The sequence below is a fragment of the Rousettus aegyptiacus genome, unplaced genomic scaffold, assembly GCF_014176215.1.
Source record: "Rousettus aegyptiacus isolate mRouAeg1 unplaced genomic scaffold, mRouAeg1.p scaffold_m13_p_2, whole genome shotgun sequence".
Lineage (NCBI taxonomy): Eukaryota > Metazoa > Chordata > Mammalia > Chiroptera > Pteropodidae > Rousettus > Rousettus aegyptiacus.
In genome coordinates, this window is record NW_023416295.1 from 95250551 (window position 1) to 95273041 (window position 22491).

The 22491-nt window shown below is 33.1% G+C and overlaps 1 protein-coding gene and 1 pseudogene across 19 annotated transcripts in view; one reads left to right on the forward strand and one right to left on the reverse strand.

The window, feature by feature from the left end:
* WNK1 (WNK lysine deficient protein kinase 1) overlaps window positions 1-22491 on the reverse strand; it is a 132587-nt gene that overhangs the window by 104550 nt on the left and 5546 nt on the right. The window lies entirely within an intron of this gene.
* LOC118614038 lies at window positions 8840-8957 on the forward strand (annotated as a pseudogene).

A 22491-nucleotide genomic window follows, 5' to 3' on the forward strand; every position in this document is an offset into this window, starting at 1 on the left:
TGTGGTGACAGTTGCACAACTCAGGAAATACGCTTAAAGACAATGAAGTGTACCTTTTGGATAAATTAATTTTATGGTATGTCAATATCTCAATAAAGCTGGCCAAAAAATGAATGAGAGAAATCTGATTTTTAAAAAAGATACAAAAACAATTCAGTGAAGGATAGTCTTTTCAACAAATGGTACTGTAACAGTTAGATATCCATACATAAAACTAATAAACTTTAATCTATACCTCGTGCTATATACAAATATTAACTCACAGACCTACGTGCAAAACCTAAAATTACAAAACTTTTAGAAAATTTCTGTGGCATTAGGTTACAAGAAGCTTTCTTAGATATATCATTAAAAGGATAATCTATAAAAGAAAAAATTAATAAATTATATTTCATCAAAATTAAAAACTGCTGGTCCTTGAAATGCATGGTAAGAAAACAAAAAAGAAAAGCCACAGATTGTAACAAAATATTTAGAAATTCATACATATGTTAGACTTATATCCAGAATATAAGAACTCAAAGAAATCAATAATGAAACAAACAAAAAAATCAATAAAAAGAAGTTGGGCAAAGTATTTTAAGACACTTTACCAAAGGTATACGGATAGCAAATAAGCACATGAAAAGATGCTCAACTACATCAGTCATTAGAGAACTGCAAATTAAAACCAGAATGACACATCACTACACATATATTAGAATGTATAAAATTTAAAAGACTGACCATATCATGTGTTGGTAAGTAAGGATGTACACCAACTGGACTCTCATACACTTTAGAAAATTGTTTGGCAATATCTCAAAATATTAAACATATATCTATCGTCCTAGCTCTTCAATCATAGTTATTTCAAGAGAAATGAAAGCACATATCCATAAAAAGACCTGCACAAATATATGTAACAGCTTTATCTGAAATAGCAAAAAACCGTAAAAACCCAAATATCTATCAATATCAACAAGTGACTGTTTAAACAAGTTTCAGTACATCCATTCAATGGAATACTACTTAGCCATAATAAAAAAGAACAGAACTACTGTTACACACTACATGGATGATAATCTAAATAATTATACTGAGTGAAAATAGCCAAACAAAGGAATGCAAGGAAACTTGATTGAGATGATGGTTGTACAAATATACACATATCAAAACATATTAAATTGTGCACTTTACATACATGCACAGTTTATTGTATGTCAATTATACCTCAATAAAACTTTTTCAAAATAAAAATTTTAAATGTCATAAAAATATTTATATTATAAAAGAAGACACATAATAACATTGAAGGCAAAAATAAAACCACAAGAAAAGCCTATGTACAGACAACATACTGGGTGAAAATTCACTACAATATTAACAGTATTATTTTTGAAAGGTGGAAACACAGGTAGTTTGGGGTTTTTTTAAATTGAGATATAATGGACATATATTAATTTCAGGTATACAACAAAGTGATTAGATATTTGTACATATTGCAAAATGATTACCACAATAAATCTAGTTAACATCCATCACCATATACAACTACAAAAATAATTTTCTTGTGATGAGAACTTTTAAGATCTAATCTCTTGGCAACTTTCAAATATGCAATACAGTATTATTAACTATAGTCACAATGTTTTATTATTACATCACCATGAATTATTTATTTATAATGGGAAGTTTTACCTTTTGACCCCCTTCACCCATTTTGGCCTACCCCCAATCCCTTCCTCTGACAACCACCAGTATGTTCTCTGTATTTATGAGTTTGGTTTTTGTTTTGTTTTGTTTTACATTCCACATATAAGTGAAATCATACAGTATTGATCTTTCTCTGATTTGTTTCACTCAGCATAATGCCCTGTATTGTCGCAAATGGCAAGGTTTCCTTCTTGTTCATGGCTAAGTAATATTATATTGTGTTATGTGTGAAACACAAGTAGTTTTTCTTTCCATCCTTAGATCTTCCAAAATGTACATAATGAGCAAGTATTAATACTCTAATAATAAAAACCCTTAAAATAAATATATTTTCTAAACCTGATACTGAGAATTCAGATAATCAGATTGCATCTATCCCTGTACCCATAGCCTCACTATTGATATTGAACAACTTAATACTTTTAACATCGACTTCTTGGATGGTGGGGAAAGGTTGCTCAAGAACAGTTTAACAAGAGGTCCTTAGCATTCAGACCTAAAAAAATTTAAAACCTCAGAATTGAGCTGTTCAATAATGGTAGCCACTACCAAATACAGCTATTGAGTACTTCACTGAAATGTTGCTGGAGTGAACTGAGATAAGTCAAATGTAAAACATACACTAGATTTTGAAGATTTAATAGAAAAAAATATAAAATATTATATTTTTATTTTGATCCCATGTTAAAATGACATTTAAATATATAGGGTAGGGTAATACAAAATATATTAAAGTTAATTCCACCTTTTTTTTTAACGTGACTACTAGAAAATTTATACTACATCTGCAGTACATGTATTCCTATTAGACAGAGCTGACTTAAGACTTTAATCTTTTTAATCTACTAAATTAATCATAGATAAAAATATAGTTAAGATAAAGTATCTCACTACAATTTTATTTCCATCATGTTTTCCTTGGATTTTAATGAGATTTCTAGATTCTAATTTCATAGATTTAGGAACCCCAAATGATATAGTCTATGATACACAACTAAGCTGCATGTGAGGACCTGCAATTTTAGAAACATCATTCCACCAACTAGTTCCCTTGGGTCTCATCTATAAAATAGGAATGACATTCTATACATGGCATTACTGAGAGAATTAAATGAAATGATATACTACAGAACTAGGTGGCATTGTTATAGAACTGCTAGGTTAAACAGCTATGTCGCTGCTGCTACACTATTTTATCATAAAAAAACCTCAGAAGTTAATTTCCAAAGTCAAGTCTACGATAATGACTAACAATTATATAAAATTTTGTACTATACTATGAGTATACTGCATTTTTTTGTTATTTCTTTTTTAAATAATCCAATAAAGTACATAAAACTATCATTTTCAGATGAGGAAAAGACTCAGAATTTAGCTGAGTTTCTGGATGTCCAAATCACACAAATATTAAAATTCCCAGAAAACTTTATTTTAATCTTTGGATTTAAAAAGCCACAAATCCCATAAGAACTCAATCACAGGGGCAGGGAATAAATGAATCTGATAGAATCAGAAGATTGGCAAGTTTTTTACAAATTGTATCTTCATGGTTAGAATACAATTTAAAAAACTCATTTAAAATAACCACAAAATAAACTCAAATCCAAAAAGGTGCTGAAGATTTTTAGTGCCTATTAATAGGGGACTAAATAGAAAGCAGAAATAAAACTAACAAATCATTAAATTATCTACAATGAAAACCAGCAACTGTAATACTTTGTGTGCTTAACTTAAGCTGTTATGTAAAATAATTATCATTTGTTCCTGCCTAAGAATGAACACTGTGTTCAGAGCTTGTGTTATGGTTAACAATGGCAGGAGCTAAAATTCGTATAGTATAGCCACTATATTTTCATTCTGTGGCAAATATTTAATTTACTGTTTGATTTAACTAGTTAAGTTAAAAAAAAAAAAAAGAAAGATCTAACTTCAAGTTGATACTCTAAACAAAGTGGTTTTCAGAGTGTCAGAGTGAATAGTAAATAGCCTTAAAAAAATGAAATAAAACATAAAACATAACTCTCATCCCTAACAATTATTTTGTGAAACTTTTGTCTTTTTATGTGTGCATGCGTTAGGTCATACTGTGAGTTTTATTTCTTAGAATAAGTCTCGCTCAAAGGTATGAAAGCCACTGCAAAGTAGTCTATCTATAGCAAATTTATACATTTAGTAATTGGAGAAGTGTTGGGGGAAATCAGACTAAATCAAAGTAAAAATCCTCCTTTTTGTCCAAGAGGATAAGAAGCTTATTTAAGGTAACAGCCTAAAGAAAGGATGCTTAAACAATTCTACCACTCACTTTACTAGTAAGACAACATACTTAACCAAGGTCATTCTTCTATAGTTAGCATAGGAACCAGGTTAGAACCAAATCTCCCGTTCTAATTCTCTTTGCACTAAATTGGGCTACAGAAAGGCACTTAAAAAAAGCTATCAGGATTTAAGTGCTAATTCTCAATTTCCTATTTTGGTTTCTAATAACCAAAAGAAACTGCAGTTTAATACATGCAACCATTTCCTCAAGTACTATTCTACCAGATTAATGACCACACCAGCTCTCCCATTAAAAGTTTTTTCCAGCTACTTACTTGGTACTTAGCTTTTTATGGCACTTTTCTTTTCCCATTATGCTCAGCCGTGCATGCAGTACACTTCCATTCAAGAATCCAACACGCTGCTTTTGAAAATGCACAGCTGGGGCCATAATGTTCCTAAAATTTTCCTAAATTTCTATATTCGGTACAAAGTTTAAAAGCAAACTACTACAAAATCTAATTAAATAAGACCACATTTTTTGTGATCTGTGTACCTCACTAATTATAAAACATTATGAATATTTTGAGGTCTCATTCAGAACACTAAAACTTTGAAGTTTGTGCAAAATACTTCATTCCTGGAATCTCTTGACAAATAAATCTTCACTCACAAGCGGAGTCAGTAAGAAGAGAAGATACATTTAAAGACTTAAGTCTAAACAAAGGTAAAAACATTAGATACTACAAGTGGAGGTAGATTATCATCGCTACATAAATAAAGCAAAGATTTATTTCTACATACTCTCTCCTGGTAGTCATAATAAGGTATAATGTTAGTTGCAAAGAACCCAAAAAAGTATTTCACATTATTTCTATAAAGAACATTAATCATTCACCCTTAAACAATTCTGTTAATAATTACCAACAAATTTCCAGATTTTAAAATTACTAAACACTGGGAATGGCAGAAATATAAAATTATTTCTTCTGACTTGAGACTTATGATGACTAGTCAAATCAGTAAAGTAAATAGGAATTTCAAACAAAAGCAGGGAAATGAAATGGAGGCTGACTGAGGTACATTGTCCTTCACACCCCAAGAAAATCTTAGTTATTCTTTATTTCTCAAACCCGCAGTATAGTGGTAGAGACACTTAAAAATCCAATATTTATCCACAATCCAGTCAATTCACAAGATTGTGTATGAACTTTTCTCTTCGAAGACTAAGGGAAAGGGAATTTATAAAACAACTACACATGTATGTATGTATATATTTTGAAATTATATTAACAACATAAGCTAGATGATTTCCCCAACAGGGAATTCTATATCTGAGAAGTACTATTCATATGACAAAAATGAGCTGCCAAAGTCCATTCACTAATTTTTCTAAATTATAACAAAAGTTAAAAGTATCATTATTTTGAGAAAGAGTAAACAACATGATCTTCATGTTCAGAGAAATGTACAATCAGTGGCAATTTTAACAGAAGAGAATGCTGAATTGAGGAGGGTAAATCAGATTTCATTCTTTAAAAAATATAAATCTAGTCTTTTTTTTTCTTAAAAGCTTTCATTTTTTCCTATAGTTTTGTTATGGTAATCTCTTTAAAAAGTGGACATATCCTGTGCCATATTGTTAATAATCACAAGTGTTATCAGAATGAGGTCTCCTTCCAATTTCCACGAATCACTTTTTAATAAATTATCATTTAGCATTACAACCAAGAATCACAAGATATTCACTTTTCTAGGTTTACGTTATATTTAATATCTTATTAAAATATCTTACCATTAGCATATCTACACAAATTTTAACATCTTTATAGATTTTTTTTAACTCAAGCCAGCAAATCTTAATCATAGACATAAAAAAATCTAAATATTAAATACTATAATAGCCCTCTTCTGGTTTCCCACAGCTCAAGTAAAAATTTTAAACAAAATTTAACCTTAATTATAAGCTAAGACGTGAAGTCACTTAGGTTGGAAGATAATTCCTCTTGAGTGAAAATTTAAATCACTAGGAAACAAGGAGTCAGCTATTACTTACAGATGTCTAGCCAGAGAACTAAATAAGAAGTGAGGCCTGAAATCTAAAGCAACTAACAAGGTATCTATTGCCAAAAGATCTGAATTATGTTGAGACATATTTACCTATACTACAACTCAAAATTAAATACCACTCAAAGCTTGATTTAATAGTACAATTCTGCCATATCTCAACAGGACACAAAGACGGATGTAATACTGTAAATTTTTGTAAGCTAAACAGTCTAGTTTCCTGAGTCCGTGGTAAGGTAAATTATTTTGTAAAATAGCTACATTAACTTGTTTCACTGAGCAACTACAGTAAACTTTAATACTAAATATTGACCATTTGTCTTTCAAAAGAAATACCATACCTACAGCAAGCTTTAATTTCACTGTTTCTCTTCAAATCAAATTATTAATATTATAATAACTTGAGAAATTACACAGCTGGGTAATATAATTCCATGGTAGACCATATCTAGCTCGATCTCCAAATTCTAGCAGACAACGTTTGGCCCAAAGTAGCATAATCATCTAACTCCATGACAAAATCTTGTTTTTCACACAGAAACAAAACTAACTCTTTGGCTATTTAAAACCTGCAAATGAAAAACATAGATGCTGACTGATTTTATCCAACGAGAATAGTGACTAAAAGTAGCACTGCCCATTAAGGAATGAGCTAAACTGTGCACCTAATTCTCAATAAATCGCAAAACAGTAGTAATGAAAGGGACCAAGGTCATTTATTTCAATCCTTTATCTTCAACACTTCTGAATGAGCACCTACTCTATGTAAATAGGTCTTTGCAAAGATTTTAGTCAACAATTATGACTCAATCACAGGATTACTGGTGAAATTTCTGCAGTTCATATTCTTATTTAGATTCCATTTTCTTCTATTGCCTTCTGGAAGACTTAGAAAACGATACTTCTCTCCCAAAGCACCAGCTCAGTTACAAATGCCACACGAAGAAAGCACACATGAGATTCAATTCTAACTTTATATACCAAGATATGAAATTAGAATTCCTAGATATGAAAGAAATTCCTAGGTAGGAAATTAGAAAATCATTTATAAACTTTAGAGAGAAGTCTCACAAAAATTATAAGTAATGAAGAAAACAGAATCAAAGACAATACAAAAGAATTATAAGACAAGCCACAGATTTAGAGAAAAGATATAAGCGATAAAGGACGGTTATTCAAAATTACAAAGAACTCTTAAAACTTAATAAGGACACAAACAATCTGTTTTAAAAATGTGCCAAAGACTTAACAGACACTTCACCAGACATACAGATGGCAAATAAGCATCTCCACATACGTCATCAGGGAAATGCAAATTAAAACAACAAATGAGATACTACTACACACATACTAGAATGATCAACATTTGGATCATCAAGAACATCAAATGCAGGTGAAGATGCACAGCAACAGCAACTCTCATTTGTTGTTAGTGGAAATGCAAACTGAAACAGCTACTTTAGAAGACAGTTTGGCAATTTCCTACAAAACTAAATATACTCATATTATACAATCCAGCAATCATAGTCCTTGGTATTTACCCAAAAGAGTAGAAAATTTCTTTCTACACAAAAATGTGCACACAGATTTTTATAGCAGTTTTATTCATAATTGCCAAAACTTGGAAGCAACCAAGATATCCTTTAGTAGGTGAATGGATAAACTGGTAATATCCAGACAGTAGACTATTCAGTACAAAAAGAAATGAGCTATCAAGCCATGAAAAGACATGGAGGAAACGTAAATGCAATATTACTAAGCAAAAAGAGGCCAGTCTGAAAAGGGTACACATACTGTATGATTCCAACTACATAACACTGTCAAAAAGGCAAATCTATGGAGTCAATAAAAAGGATAGTGGTTGCCAGGGGTCAGGGTGAGAGAGACAGATAGGCTATGTATAATTATACATTTGTCCAAACCCACAGAATATAGCAAGAGTGAACTCTAAGGAAAACCAGGGACTTTTAGTTATGAAGTGTCAATGCAGGTTCTCCCTGGATTAAAAAATAAAGGACCATTATGGTAAGTGATGATGATAACGGGGGAGACTGAAGCTATGCATGTGTAAGGGCAGGGGATACATGAGAAATCTCTGTACCTTCCTCTCAATTTTGTTATAAAGCTAAAACTGCTCTAAAAAATTAAATCATATGAAGAAAAAAAATTATGGTACTGTTAACACTCAATTCCCAGCACTGAAAAAGATTTACCGAAAATACACAAAGGATTTTTAATTCTGATGTGAAGAATTTATGAAAATTGATTAGGACAGAAGAGCACCTGAAAGTAGACAAAATATATCAAAAGACAAAAGAGGTTATACAATCCATTATCGAACATACGGAGAAAAGTTCTAAAGAAATAAAACATAAAGCAGTAAGAACTTTTAATAGTATTGATAAATTGTCAGTGAAATAAGAACTCTCACTTGAGCCACTGAAAATACACATAAGCAGTATCTTTTTTTGGAAAACATTCTGAGAATATGTAAAAAGTATTTAAATGTTACTGAGAATTGATAAATCCATTTTTAAAATTTAATCTTAAGAAAACATTTTTACACAGTGAACTCTGAGGTATTAACTGTGTTTTGTTCACAAGGCAATAGGTTTATTCCTTTCCCTTTTCCAAGCCTTTGTGGTCCCCTGCTTTGGGGTCTTTTGTGTTATTTTAGAATCAGCAAGAAGACAATTACCCACAGCTAGCTTCTGATAGAGAAAGTCCATGCCCAAGGAGAGTAGTTTAGCAGTTGGAGCAGTACTGTACCAGAGAGGGACGGGATGGAAGGAATGAGAGAGTTTTAAGAGACAGAAACTGGGTCTACGGCCATGCCACCCTGAACATGCATGATCCCGTCCCATCTCAGAGCTAAGCAGGGTCGGGCCTGCTTAGTACTTGGATGGGAGACCACCTAAGAAGACCAGGTGCTGCAGGGCCTAAAAAATAAGGGATTGTAAACTGACAAGGTCCTTGCAATTTGTGAGGTCAACCAAGGGTTGCCTCACCTAAAAAAAAAAAAAAGGGGGGGGGGCAGAAACTGAGGGATAAAAAGGGGGATTAGAGGATTTACCCAGACAAAGATCAATACCCTCAATCCCGCTGGGAATTGCAAGGGGTGGGGGAGGTTAATGGAGAAATAATGATGACAAGAACTTTGTTTTTTGGAAAATTCTGCAAAAGATTCTCTGTAATTTGGTCTTCATGAGAACTTTCTGGGCTTACATAAATGAGCATGTCAATGAGAAGACTATATGAAGCTATACAAGGATTGGGGGGAGGAGAGGTGTGCAGGAGAATAAAATAGGGGAAGACACAAAACATTAAATTTTAGTAAAGCAGGAATATGATATTTCATGATTATAAACACAGAATAAGACTCATGTCTACTGTATTTATAATTAAAAAAATAACAATACCTAACACTAGGATAAATCATGGCATTTCTCCATAAGGAATTATACTATAAGTGTTCAAAGTATTTATACTAATTCTTATTTTACAATGAATTACAAAATTATCAGCATAAGATTATACGCACACACACACCTATAATCCCAGCAAAGCAATAAGTTTCAGGAGGGCAGTCCTTTTTTTCTATTTGCCAACTAAGACAGTACATAGCACATAAGTTTAACAAATATTTGTTGAATAAATATAAAACTAAGTTTGAGAGAGAAATGAAAGGAAAACATTCTAAAATGATACATCAGCACTGTTTTTTTAGTAATGGAATTTTAGTGAGGTTATTTTGGTTTCTTTTTTTCCCTGTCTTTTGTCTCGAGTATATATTACCTAATTAATAATAATGATGACGATGATGATGATGATGATGATGATGATGTAGTTCCCTTTAAACACATTAAGAACTTCTCATATTTTCTAAATATGCTCTAAAGTAGACTTAACTGAAAATTTCAATAAAGGAAACATTTTTAAGTTACAATGAGTGGGTAGGAAGTAGAAAAAGCACACTAAGTCTTTTTCCTCCTACAGTTTAGTCAATACACAAAACTAAACTTCCTCCAAGAACTTTCCATGTACTGTTATCAAAGCCTCTAACACTTGGATTTTAACCACAGTAACATGTTCTAAAAGTAAAGAATCGATTTAAAATATCCTGACCATGACCAAAAGTATGAGAGGTAGTGAATCAACTTGCTACAAATCTCTGAACAAAGACTGGAAGTTTTAAAAAAATAATCATCTTTGCAATATTTCAACCATAGCTTTTAAACTTCTGTTCAGTGATCAAATGCATCAATAATCAATGTCCAGGATTTTGTTTTAACTAAGAATTGGAATTTGTGGGCCAAACATTCTAATTAATTTTCCTTTTTGAGACTTAAAAAGAAATAACAGATATTCAACTAGGAGTTCAAGAGCTGTTGTACATCCTAACTTAAGATCAAAATGTCAGTTCTGAGCTTTTAATCAAGATGGCAGAGCAGGTAAATGCTGTACTCACTTGCTCCCAGGACATCAAAATTACAATGAAACAATAGATCAACCATCATTGAGAACAATCTGAAATCTAGCTGAACAGAAGTCCTACAACCAAGGACACAGAGAAGCCATGTTCAGACTGGTAAGAGGGGTGGAGACATGAAAGGGGCTGGTCCCACACCCACATGCAGTGGTTAAAAATCAGGAGATAGCTTGGACTGCAGGGGTCTCCTCCTAAAGAGCAAGGGGTCCCAGCCCCACACCAGACTCCCTAGCCCAGGGTTCCGGTGCCAGGAAGAGAAGTCCCCATAACCTCTGGCTGTGAAAACCAATAGAGATGTGGCTGAGTGACATGAAGGGCTGCTGAAGGCCCAAGTGTTTCTCTTAAAGGGCCTGCTCACGGACTTACTCACTGATGGACTCACCTGCTCTGAGCTCTAGCACTGGGGCAGCAGCTCAAAAGGCACCAGGGACATATGAGCAGAAAGTGAATTGTCTAGCTACTAAGCCAGAGCTGGCAGGCAGCTTTCTTCCAGACAATAGTGTCAGCAGAAGCCATTGTTCCTTTGTCAAGCTCTCTACCCACCCCAGCATGCAGGCACAGACCAGTGCCATATTTGAGTCTCATCAACCTGACTAACAATGTCTGTTCCCCCATGGTGATTACCTGAGACCTCACTCCATCCAACTTGCAGGCCCACCTAGACTACTTCCAGTGGCTTTCTATACGAACAGCCTGCCTTGGCTCATGCTGCAGATTTTTCTACAATCTCTGTAAGATCCACAAACCTCAAACAAGCAGCGTGTGGCCTCTGGCTTAGCGTGCCCCATACCTCTTTTACTAAGCAGCCCCAAGCCTGACACTAGCAGCAATAGGCCTTAGTTCACAGCTTAAAACCTCTCCCAGGTACCTTTAAGCCCAGCACAAGTGGTAACCATCTGTAGATCACTCTGTAGTTCATAGAGCCCCCAGGCACAGCATAAGGAGTAGCTGGATTTGGCCTACACCAGAGGCCCTTTTAAGTGGCCTCAGAACCAACACACCCAATGGCCAGCTTCCGACCACCTCCATAAACAACACATACAAAGGGAAGAATCCAGAGCCCCGCTAAAGTGAATCGTGTCCATAGGGTCAGCCCCTGCCAATACCTCCTCCACTGTAGTCACAGCTAATCCGCACAATCAATGTACCTGAGAGTCAATCTTCCTATTCATGTGCCAACAGCAATCAAGGCTACTACAAAAGGAGGGTATACACAACCCACACAAGGGACACTCCAGGAACACGTGGCTCAGGCAACCAGAGACTGTGACACTGGGCCCCAAAAGGACGTAACACTGTTCCATGAAAACCAGGAGACACAGCAGCTCTACCTAATACACATAAACAAATACAGGGAGGCAGCCAAAATGAAGAGACACAGAAACACATCCCAAATGAAAGATCAGAACAAAACTGCAGAAAAAGAACAAACAAAATGGAGAGGAGCAATCACTAGATGCAGAGTTCAAAACACTTGTTATAAGGATGCTCGATGGTCTCAGTAAGAACTTTGACAAAGAGATAGGAAACATAAAAATAGAGATAGTAAACATTAAAAAAAAAAACACAGGCAGAAATGAAGACTACAATACCTGAAATGAATAATACATTAGAAGGAATCAATAGCAGATTAGATGAAGCAGAGGATCAAATCAGTGATTTGTTACATAAGGTAGCAGAAAACACCCAAACAGTACAGCAACAAGAAAAAAGAATCCAAAACAATGAGGATAGCTTAAGGGGCCTCTGGGACAACATCAAGCATAACATCATTCACATCATAAGGGTACCATAATAGAGAGAGGAAGAAATTGAAAACCTATTTAAAGAAATAGTGACTAGAAACTTCCCTTACCAGGAGAAGGCAATAGACATACAAGCCCAGGAAGTACAAAGAATCCAAACAAGATGAACCCAAAGAGGCCCATTCCAAGACACATCATAATTAAAATGCCAAAGGTTAAAAGACAAAGAGAGAATCTTAAAAGCATCAAGAAAAAAGTAGTCAGTTATGTACAAGGGAGCTCCCATAGGACTGTCAGCTGATTGCTCAACAGACTTTGCAGAAGGGACTGGCATGACATTCACAGTGATGAAAAGCAAGGGTCTACGACCAAGAGTATGCTACCCAACACGACTATCATTTAGAACTGAAGGAGACATAAAGAGCTTCCTAGACAAGAAAAAGCTAAAAGAATTTGTCACCACCAAATAGTATTACAATAAATGTCAAAGGGACTTCTTTAAGAAAAAAAAATAACAAACATCGAAAATATATACAATAAAATGGCAATAACTACAAAACTATCAATAATTTCTTTAAATGTAAATGGATTCGATGTTCCAAAAAGATACAGAGTGGATGAATACATAACAAATCAAGACCCTTACATATGCTGTCTGCAAGAGACTCACTTCAGATTGAAGGACACAAAGACAGAAAGTAAAGTGATGGATAGAAAAAGATATTTCATAAAAATTAAAAAAAAAAAACTGAGATAGCAATAAATACTTATATCACGTAAAATAGGCTTTAAAACTAAGGCTGTATAAGAGACAATAACCCAGCAATTCTACTTCTGGGTATTTATCCAAAGAAACTCAAAACACTACTTCAAAAAAGATATATGCATCCATATGCTCACTGCAGCATTTACAATAGCCAAGACATGGAAGCAACTTAAGTGTCCGTCAATGGATAAAGATGTGGTACATGTACACAACAGAATATTATTTAGCTATACAAATAATGAAATGTTGCCATCTGCAACATGAATGGACCTAGAGGGTATTATGCTAAGAGAAATCAGACTGAGAAAGAGACAAATACCATATGATTTCACTTATATGTGCAATCTAAAAAACAAACGAACAAACAAAACAGAAACATACTCAGATACAGAGAACATTTTGCTGGTTGCCAGACGGGAGGGGAGTTGGAAGGACGGGTGAAAAACAGGTAAGGATTAAAAAGTACAAACTGGTAGTTAAAAATAATCATGGCAATGTAAATAAAGTATAGCATAGGGAATATAGTCAGTAATATTGTAATAACTATTTATAGTGTCAGACAAGTACTAGATTTATCAGGTGATCACTTCATAAATTATATAAATGTCTAATCTCTATGTTGCACACCTGAAACTAATTAATATTGTATGTCAACTGTAATTGAAAAATAAAATTGAAAATAACTAACATTATTTTTTGTAAATGTTAGTTCTGAAACTGATGTCACAACTGCATGTTCAGTGATATATCAAAATAATTATAACAGTATATAATCAACATTTTAGTATTCTATCTAAAATCTCAAAAGTTTAAGAATTTTTTCTATAAAGCAGGAAAATTATGCCACCATACAGCATATTCGCAACTATATAAACTCATATACCAATTATTATTACAGTATACTATTATCTTTTTTTTTATCTAAAACCCTCAAATTTTTAAATGGGAAAATGCTTTTACTGTGCAATAAAACAGGCAAACTGTACCACCATACAGTCTGATCACAACTATTAAAATAACTACGGACATGCCACCCTGAACGTGCCCAATCCCATCTGATCTTGGAAGCAAAGCAGGTGCTGTAGGTGTAAAACAAACAAACAAACACTATAAAAATAAAAATCAAATGTACAGAAATTATTACAAATATTAATAATGCTTATCTCTGGATGAAGGGATTGACTGCAGGTTATTTTTCTTTTCTTTTTTTCCCTCTAATTTCCTAATTTTTATAAGAATGTGTTATGTTTATAAAAATGTTTTTAAATCTTTTGTGTATGATTTAAGGATGGTTACAAAAACTAAGGTGGAAATAAATGACGCTCGTAACTCAGAATAAGTGAGTCAAAATCAAATGAAGCACAGAGCTCTAAACAATGACAATCAAAAGGCCCTGCTACAAGAGGAAAGTAGGCTTCTGTGGTCATCAAATTACCATTCAGAATGTGAAAAGCATTGTCTTGGCATCTCAAATACTTCACAACTTTATTAAAATAAAGAAGTTAGCTATATTTTCATAAACCTTTTCATTCTTAATATGCAGGAATAACTAGTCAAAGATTTAACTATTTTGGAAAAACTTAACGGAAATAAGTTTTAGAACTACAAATATTGTCTTTTTTATAAGCACAAAATACCAAAAATCATTATGACCTATTTCTCAATATCATTAAAAGATGAATATGGGCACTAAATGGGTTAATAAGCTGAAGGGGCCACAATGGCTAGAAATTACTAAAGAACATAAATAAAGCAGCAAGTTTACACATTCATTATCCATCTAAACATACACTAGCAGTTTATCTGAAATATGAAAGAGCCAAAAATATTTATAAAATATTTCAAGATATTTGCAGTAAAAACTGACTTCTAATACCAACTTGGCAACAACTAAAGTACTCAAAAAACAGAACCATAAGAAATGTCATTTGATACAGACATGTATCAAAACAACAAAAACAAGATAAAAATGTAAAGAACTAAATGCTAATTTTCATAATAATCAGGTAGTATTAAAAGCAGCAAAAATCAAAAAGGAAAACTTTAAAAAAACAAATTTCTGTGTCCAGCAACAGCAAAACTATTACAGTTTGTAAAAACTGCTAATGAAAAAACCACAAAAGGAAAGTTGCTAAGATATTTTTTAAGTAGTAATGTACACTACGGCAGCATCAGCTCTTTTACAGCATTTTAACAGCAGTGGCCAACAGAACTCTAATGTAAGCTACATGTGCAATTTTAAATTCTCAAATAGCCACATTGAAAAAATAAAAACAGGTGAAATTAATAATATACTAATTTACCCAATATATCCAAACATTATCTTTTCAACATGTAACCAATTTTCTGAAAAACTGGAATTATTTTAACTTTCTTTTTAATACTAATTCTTCAAAATCCAGTGTGTATTTTACACACAGTATATCTCAGTTTGGATGCTAAATTTTCATCAGAAAAACTATGGAAAATAATTAAATATTAAATTTGAAACTAAGACTCATAGAAGTTATCTGTATTTATAGGGAATGATTTTGAATGTGGGTGAGGGGAAAAACTCTCCTGGATTACTGCAATCTCCTACAATTACAAAGTAAATCAGGGTAATTTGTATCATCTCTTTTCTCCAAAAGCAGTAGCAAAAAGAATGTAAAAGGACAGGCAGTAAATTAATATCTGCCTCTCAGGTACAGAGGAAGATACTAGAGGAAGAAGGGACTGGCAGCTCTGCTGCAGTGAGAAAGGTACCTGAGAAGACTTCACAGTCCAAAAGAGGTAAGAGTTTCGCTACTCTGAACTGTTTACTCTCAACACTTTTGAGAACAAACCTCTGTTTTATACAAAAAATTTTTTCCACAAATTTTGTTTTTCAACAAAGTTTTCAATTCTACGGACACTGAATGAATGTCTTATAAAACCAATTCATTTCTGACACTAACTACCTGGAGTTAGCACAAGCCCACAGCTTATTTAAGGGCTCTGTCCCACCGGACTGCCCTAATGTTAGCTTGCAAGTCCCACCAATATAGTTGACACCTATATTTCTGACATGCTATAAATCAGGGGTTCCCATTACCTTCTTCTCAGGTGTGATAATTTGCAGAGTGTCTCAAAGAACTGAGGAACAATTTATTACTATTACCAGTTTACTCTAAAGGATACAATCCAGGCAAAGCCAAGTCAAAGAGATACACAAGGCAAGGTATGGGAGGGTAAGGTTCAGGAGGAGGGCTACGGGGCTGCCATGCCCTCTCAGGTGCATCACTCACCCAGCACTTTCACCTATTCATCCGCCCAGAAGTTCTCTGAACTCTTTTGTTTAGGGTGGTTATTTTTATGTTTGTTTGTTTGTTTGTTTGTTTTAACAGAGATTTCATTACATGGTCATAACTGATTAAATGATTAGCCATTAGTGATTAGCTCAATCTCCAGCTCCTCTTCCCCTCCCTGGAGGCAGGGATGGGAGTAGAGCTGAAAGTTCCAATCCTCTAATCATGCCTGGATCTTTCTGGTCATCAGCCCCTATACTGAAGCTATCTAAACACAACAAGAATACTTTTGAAAAACCTGTCATATTTTGAGGTGAGATCTTGTGTACCCAAGTATAGATTACCCTTGATCTAACGGGGTATGAGATTTTGACTTCAAAGAACCATTTTGGTCTAAAGAACATCCAGGAATTCAGGCTATATGATGATATGCTTATTATTATTAGTCTGTGCTGGTGGGTACATAGGCAAGTAAATCAATTAATATACTTTAAGAGTCTTACCAAATTGCTAATGCAAAGTTTTGCTTGCTACTTTGAGAAGAAAACTTCATTTTTCTGGAAATCTTACTGGAGGTGAGGTAACACCTTACTCCCCTAATAATGCTGAATAAACTAAACATTTCAGAAGATTTCAAAACATAATCATGTAACTTAAATTAGATTTATATTTGGACCTCATACAAGTAAGAGAGCTAATAAATCCTTCTCAATAGCACAATATGTCAAAGTAAACAGTGAAGAGAAGAAAAAAAAGGTAATAAGATTTTTAAGAATCAAGGAAAAACCTCAACTTATACTGTCAGTATCAAGAACTAAACTAACAAATTACAACCTCAATCTTAAAAGTAATTAAAACTAAATCCTATGGAAATTATATAATAATATGTCAATCTACTCACCCAAATCCTTAATTCTGCTTTCCTGGTGAGTAAAAAAATAGCATAGGTACCTAACAATTTTAAGAATTTCGAAATCCAATTAATTCTTACTAACATTGTAAAACTTGAAAATGAACAATCTTTATACACGAGAAGTCGTCTAAGGACCAATGACACAATCCCACCAACATTATAGCCATTCAATTTGTCTCTATTAAATGGAAATTTGATACACACAGACCTCTAGAAATAATACTCCTCCTTAAATATTTAAGTCTAAACACAACATCCTCTACAATAACCAATGTTGTCTAAAAAACTGTGAACACTCCAAGAAGTTAATAAAACAAATCTGCCATCTCCCTCTTTATAGAATCTACATATGCACACTAGCTAAAGGGCCATTTAAATGGAGATTTATTTCATAAAATCCAAGTATAAAAAGTATAAAATGCTCATCGACAAATTATAATTCCTAGAGAGCAAAAGGATTTAGAATTCAAAGTCTTCTTGGTTTAACTGATGTCTTCTGCAGTGGAAAGAAAAAGGACCCAGATATGCAATGTGATCTTAACCAAGTTTTTAAACCTGAGTTAGTTGTCTCAAATATAAAATTGAGAAAACATCTGCCTTGCACTATTGTGAGAATTACAAATAATATGCTGTGGGCATAGCATTGTGCTTGTCACAAAAATGGGCTCTTATTAACGTAAGCATTAGCAATCATTAATACTTCTCCAAATTAATTAATTAACAAGGAATACTGCCAAAAGACAAGACCTGAAGAAAGTATACGCAGTATTTAGGCTTTCTGTTGTGGAAAAGTCCATTCTGGCAAAACCCTACAAATATTATAATAATTTAGAACCTTTCTTGTAATAGAATTAGAAGAAATCTGGCTGTTTCCTCAAGTGACACACAGGATCCTGGTCATTTCAGAGAGCTACTCCACTCAGAAAGTCTATATCACTGTAGTGATAAGCACATATAGCACAAATGCCAGAGATTATAGGAGAAAATCAAACTTCAAAAATCAGCACATTGCCTAAGTGAATATTCTGGAAACTAGTTGGTAAATGGCATAAAGTCTGAAAACCTACTTGGACTGAATTTAGCTATCCATATAGAATAACCAAAACTAAAACAGTAACTGGCTTAGAAAAGACTCTTACAATAGATACTGAGGCAGAGAAAGCAGACAAAATATTATAAAAATATTATATCTCAATGCTTCGACTTTTAAAGACCTTTTCTTATCCATCTATTCATCTTATCTTTGATTACATCTTCTACTTATCCAATCTTCCTCGCTCTATATTAGTTTAAACTTATCTAAAAAAATTACCTACTCTTACTGTCTCTACTACTTAACCTTCCTCAGCCACTTCTTAAATCCAGTGCAGATCTTCCACTCTTTTGAAACTGTAAAATCATCAAATTTTTGGAGCAAATGTGACATAATGTTAATCTTTGTTAATTCTGCATGTACATATGAGTTTTTGATAATACCCTTTGCACATCTTTTCCAAAAAAGAAAAGGCTATTTCTTAAATTACTAATAGAGGATACATTTTCAAAATGTGTAACTTAAGTTATAAAAGTACCACACTTTATACTATTTCTGTTGTGTCAATTAAATCTCAATAAAGCTATTTTTTTTAAAGCACAACTCAACCCAAGATCTAGATACAGCACATTCCAACAGAACTTTCTGCAATGACTAAAATGTTCTTTATCTGTGCCATCTAAAATGGTAGTCAGTCACACGTGGCTTTTAACACTTGAAATGTGGCTAATGTAAAGGACTAAGTTTTTCTCTTAAAACTGTATTTCATTCATTTTAATTAATTTAAAATTAAACAGCCATATGGGGCTAGTGAACAGTGCAGAAACTTAGAGTACTACCAGTGACTTACATCTACTTATGTGCTTCTCCCTTGCTCAATCGCCCCTCACTTATATAATTCTAAATTTTGTTGTTAATGAGTTAACAGCTAAATATAAGATATAATTTCAATAGCCTAAATAATCTCTACACTTCTATTCCTTCTAAAATTCATCCTCAACAATTACTACTGTGCAAATTGGACTTCTGTGCTATATTCCCTTCTTGAAATTTTATTTCTTTGATATTACTATTCTTCTAGTGTTCTATTTAATCTAACTCCTGAGCTCTTTTTTCCCTTTGCCACCCATTAATTATTACTATCGCGGCCTAAGACCATTATTCTCCCGTCTCTTCCTCTACTTCTCTCCCTCCGCCTCTTCCTCCTCCTCTCTCGTTCTTTCTCTCTCTATATATATATATACACACATACACATACATATAAATCTATATATACACATACACACAACTTGCAAATCTGTGTGCGTGTATGTGTTTATATGTCCTCTCTCGATTTCATTTATTCCCCTTATTTCAACTATAACTAATACAGACATTTGAGAATCATTAGCCTCTATCTCTACCTCTGACCTATTCTTTGAGCTCCAGTAAATATATCCAACTGACGACTGAACTTCTTCCTGGAGGTTTCATAAGGACCTCAAATGCCCTCATTCAGGCCCTAGAAATCTCATACTCATAACCTAACTAAACTCTAGGCATCCCTTGTACTCTTAAATCCATTCTTCACAATTATTATTACACAAATATAACCAATTAACTTCTTTACTTAAAATTCTTTATTATTTTTCACTGCTTATAGCTGAGTATTTGTGTGGGAGGGATGTGTGGAGAGTTCAAAGCAAATATAAATATGATGTCGTCTAGGAACTCTTCAGCATGTTTAAGAGATGATCGGTTGCATTTCCCAAATTACCTTAATTTGCAATGATTTACCAGTCCAAGTAAAGAGAGTATGTACAAAGAGATGTATATATTGGGTTAGTTAGCTCAAAACTATTAGCCACAAGCAAGCTATTTATTTATACCTAATAAAGAAAATGTGCACATCAATAATGACTTGATCCACTAATTCATTTCATCCCTCACAGTTTAGTTTACATATATTTGTGTTTAATTAACACAAGACCATTACTATGTACATACTGACCAACAAAAAAAGATTATTTGTCTCTGAGAGGATGAAACTTGGCTGCACAAAAGACATCCACAAAAATAAACAGTATGATTTTTCCTAACCTGAATATGATGACTATAATTAAATTTCAAATCACCTGTTCTTAAATTATTCTTAAATTTCTTTAGAATCTTAAATTACTGGGGAAACTATCTGCTTGCGATGACAAACAGCTTATCCGAGGATCCTTTTCTAAAAATCATTAAGCACATTCATTCAGTATAGCACATTTAATACATCAATCTTGCAATGCCAAGATTCAAGTCACAACATCAAGAAATAAATTCTGTATGAAACCCCATCTGAAAAATCTAAATTAATGTAAATTAAGGTAGAGATATTATATGATCAATTAAGTCAACCACAAAACCGAGCAAATTACTTTTTCTTCATGGAGAACATAATCAATAACCAATCTTTTTAAAACCACATACAAAATTAAGTTTGCCACCTGTCAAAAGCGCAATCCTCTTCCACATAAAATCTCCTAAGAAGAGTTCCTGGCAATTTCTCCTCAGTCTGAAAAGCTATTTCCTTTTTGTTCTTAAACTTTGATAAAATTCCTAAGTTGACAACCAAATAGCTCCTAAAACCCAACTTTAACTAAGATGTTTTAAATATTCAATTTGTAACAAGTGACAACGTATGGCCTTCAAAATGGATTTTTAAAAGCACCACCATCTTTTTATTATATTGTATATAACATTTTACTTTTCCAAAGTACCTTCACATAGCATTTCAGTTGATCCTCAACAATCCTGATAAATCAATAAGATATATTACTAATAAACAGCATTACAGATTAAGTATTTTACTCAGGTTAGATAACTGAGTAACCTAGAACCCAATTGTTCTGCCTTGGAACTCTTTTCTATTATATAATACTGTATTATACCAACCTCAACTCTCCAAATACAAGATTAGAGAATCTGCAAGAACTATGAATGAAACAACTCTGAGATCTATAACTATTTGTAACTTAATAACAGAAAAATTTTAATATTTATTAAAGTATATTGCACAACTACTTATATCTTCAAAGAGCCCAAACACTAAAGAAGTAGACAAAAAAACAATTTGAAGAATATTATTAAAATGATACCAAAAGGAAAAAGATTTTAGCAAATTCTGGAACCTAGTAAGTCAGAAAGGCTGGCATTGGAAAACTGACAGCTCATTAAATTAGAAAGTTAGGCAGAAAACAGGTAAAGCCAAAGAATTTGAAAGTACTGATGACACCATATTCAACTCCAAATTTCCTCCTATAAGAATGGTAGCAACAGTAAGAATTTTGCTACATGATTTTTCAGGCATAAATGTAAACAAAACAAAGAAAATCTTCACTGATATCTCAAAGATAGCCTAAAAGAGATGCTGCACCATCATAGTTAATATTTATGTGGCAGACTCTGTCCTAAATGTTTTACACACACACACAAATTCATTCAACCATCACAATTCTATAGAATAGGTACTTACTGATAAGAAACTAGCACAGAAGTTGCTCAAAGTGACACAACCATTAGCTGAACCAAGCAATTTCACTCTTAGTTACTATATTATACTGCAAAAAAATAGTGCAGTATTCAAATCTAAATTCAAGTTATGCTAAGTCGTATCTATTCCTGCAGACAAGATTGGTCCTATGTTTAAAAACAGAAAAAGAAAAAAAAACTCAAATAAAATGCAAGATGCTAAAAATAAATATATAGAAGTAGTACAGCAAAACCTAATAATCGTAATTATCATTAAATTAACACTTTCAGAAATTGTAATTTGATCATAACCACTCTTGCTGCTTATACAGCTTTATCTAAAAAAAATTAAAGCTACCAGAAAATCCAAACCCAAATCACAGGTTTAGGATGATTTCTGAAAATGAGGACCTAGTTATAATTGAATGTTTCCACAGTGTTTAACTAGAACTTTTAAATCACCAGGATTTTGTACTAGATTCTGAATGCCAAGAAATGAACTCAGTCACCTGGCAACAACAGATTCCTAATTTGTTTTACACAAAAACAACCTTGCTTTCCAAGTTCTTACACTAGGAACAACTGTGATACTAAAGGTGAAAAAAAAAAAAAAAGGTAAATAAAAGAAAAAGATAACATAGATAACATATAAACCCCTAAGTAAGAACAACCTACATCATTAAAAATAATTAACCTAAATGTAATTCTCAATTCCTGTACCACAAAGGTTACTTCCTGCAACAATAATACTAAATATATTTTAAATCAG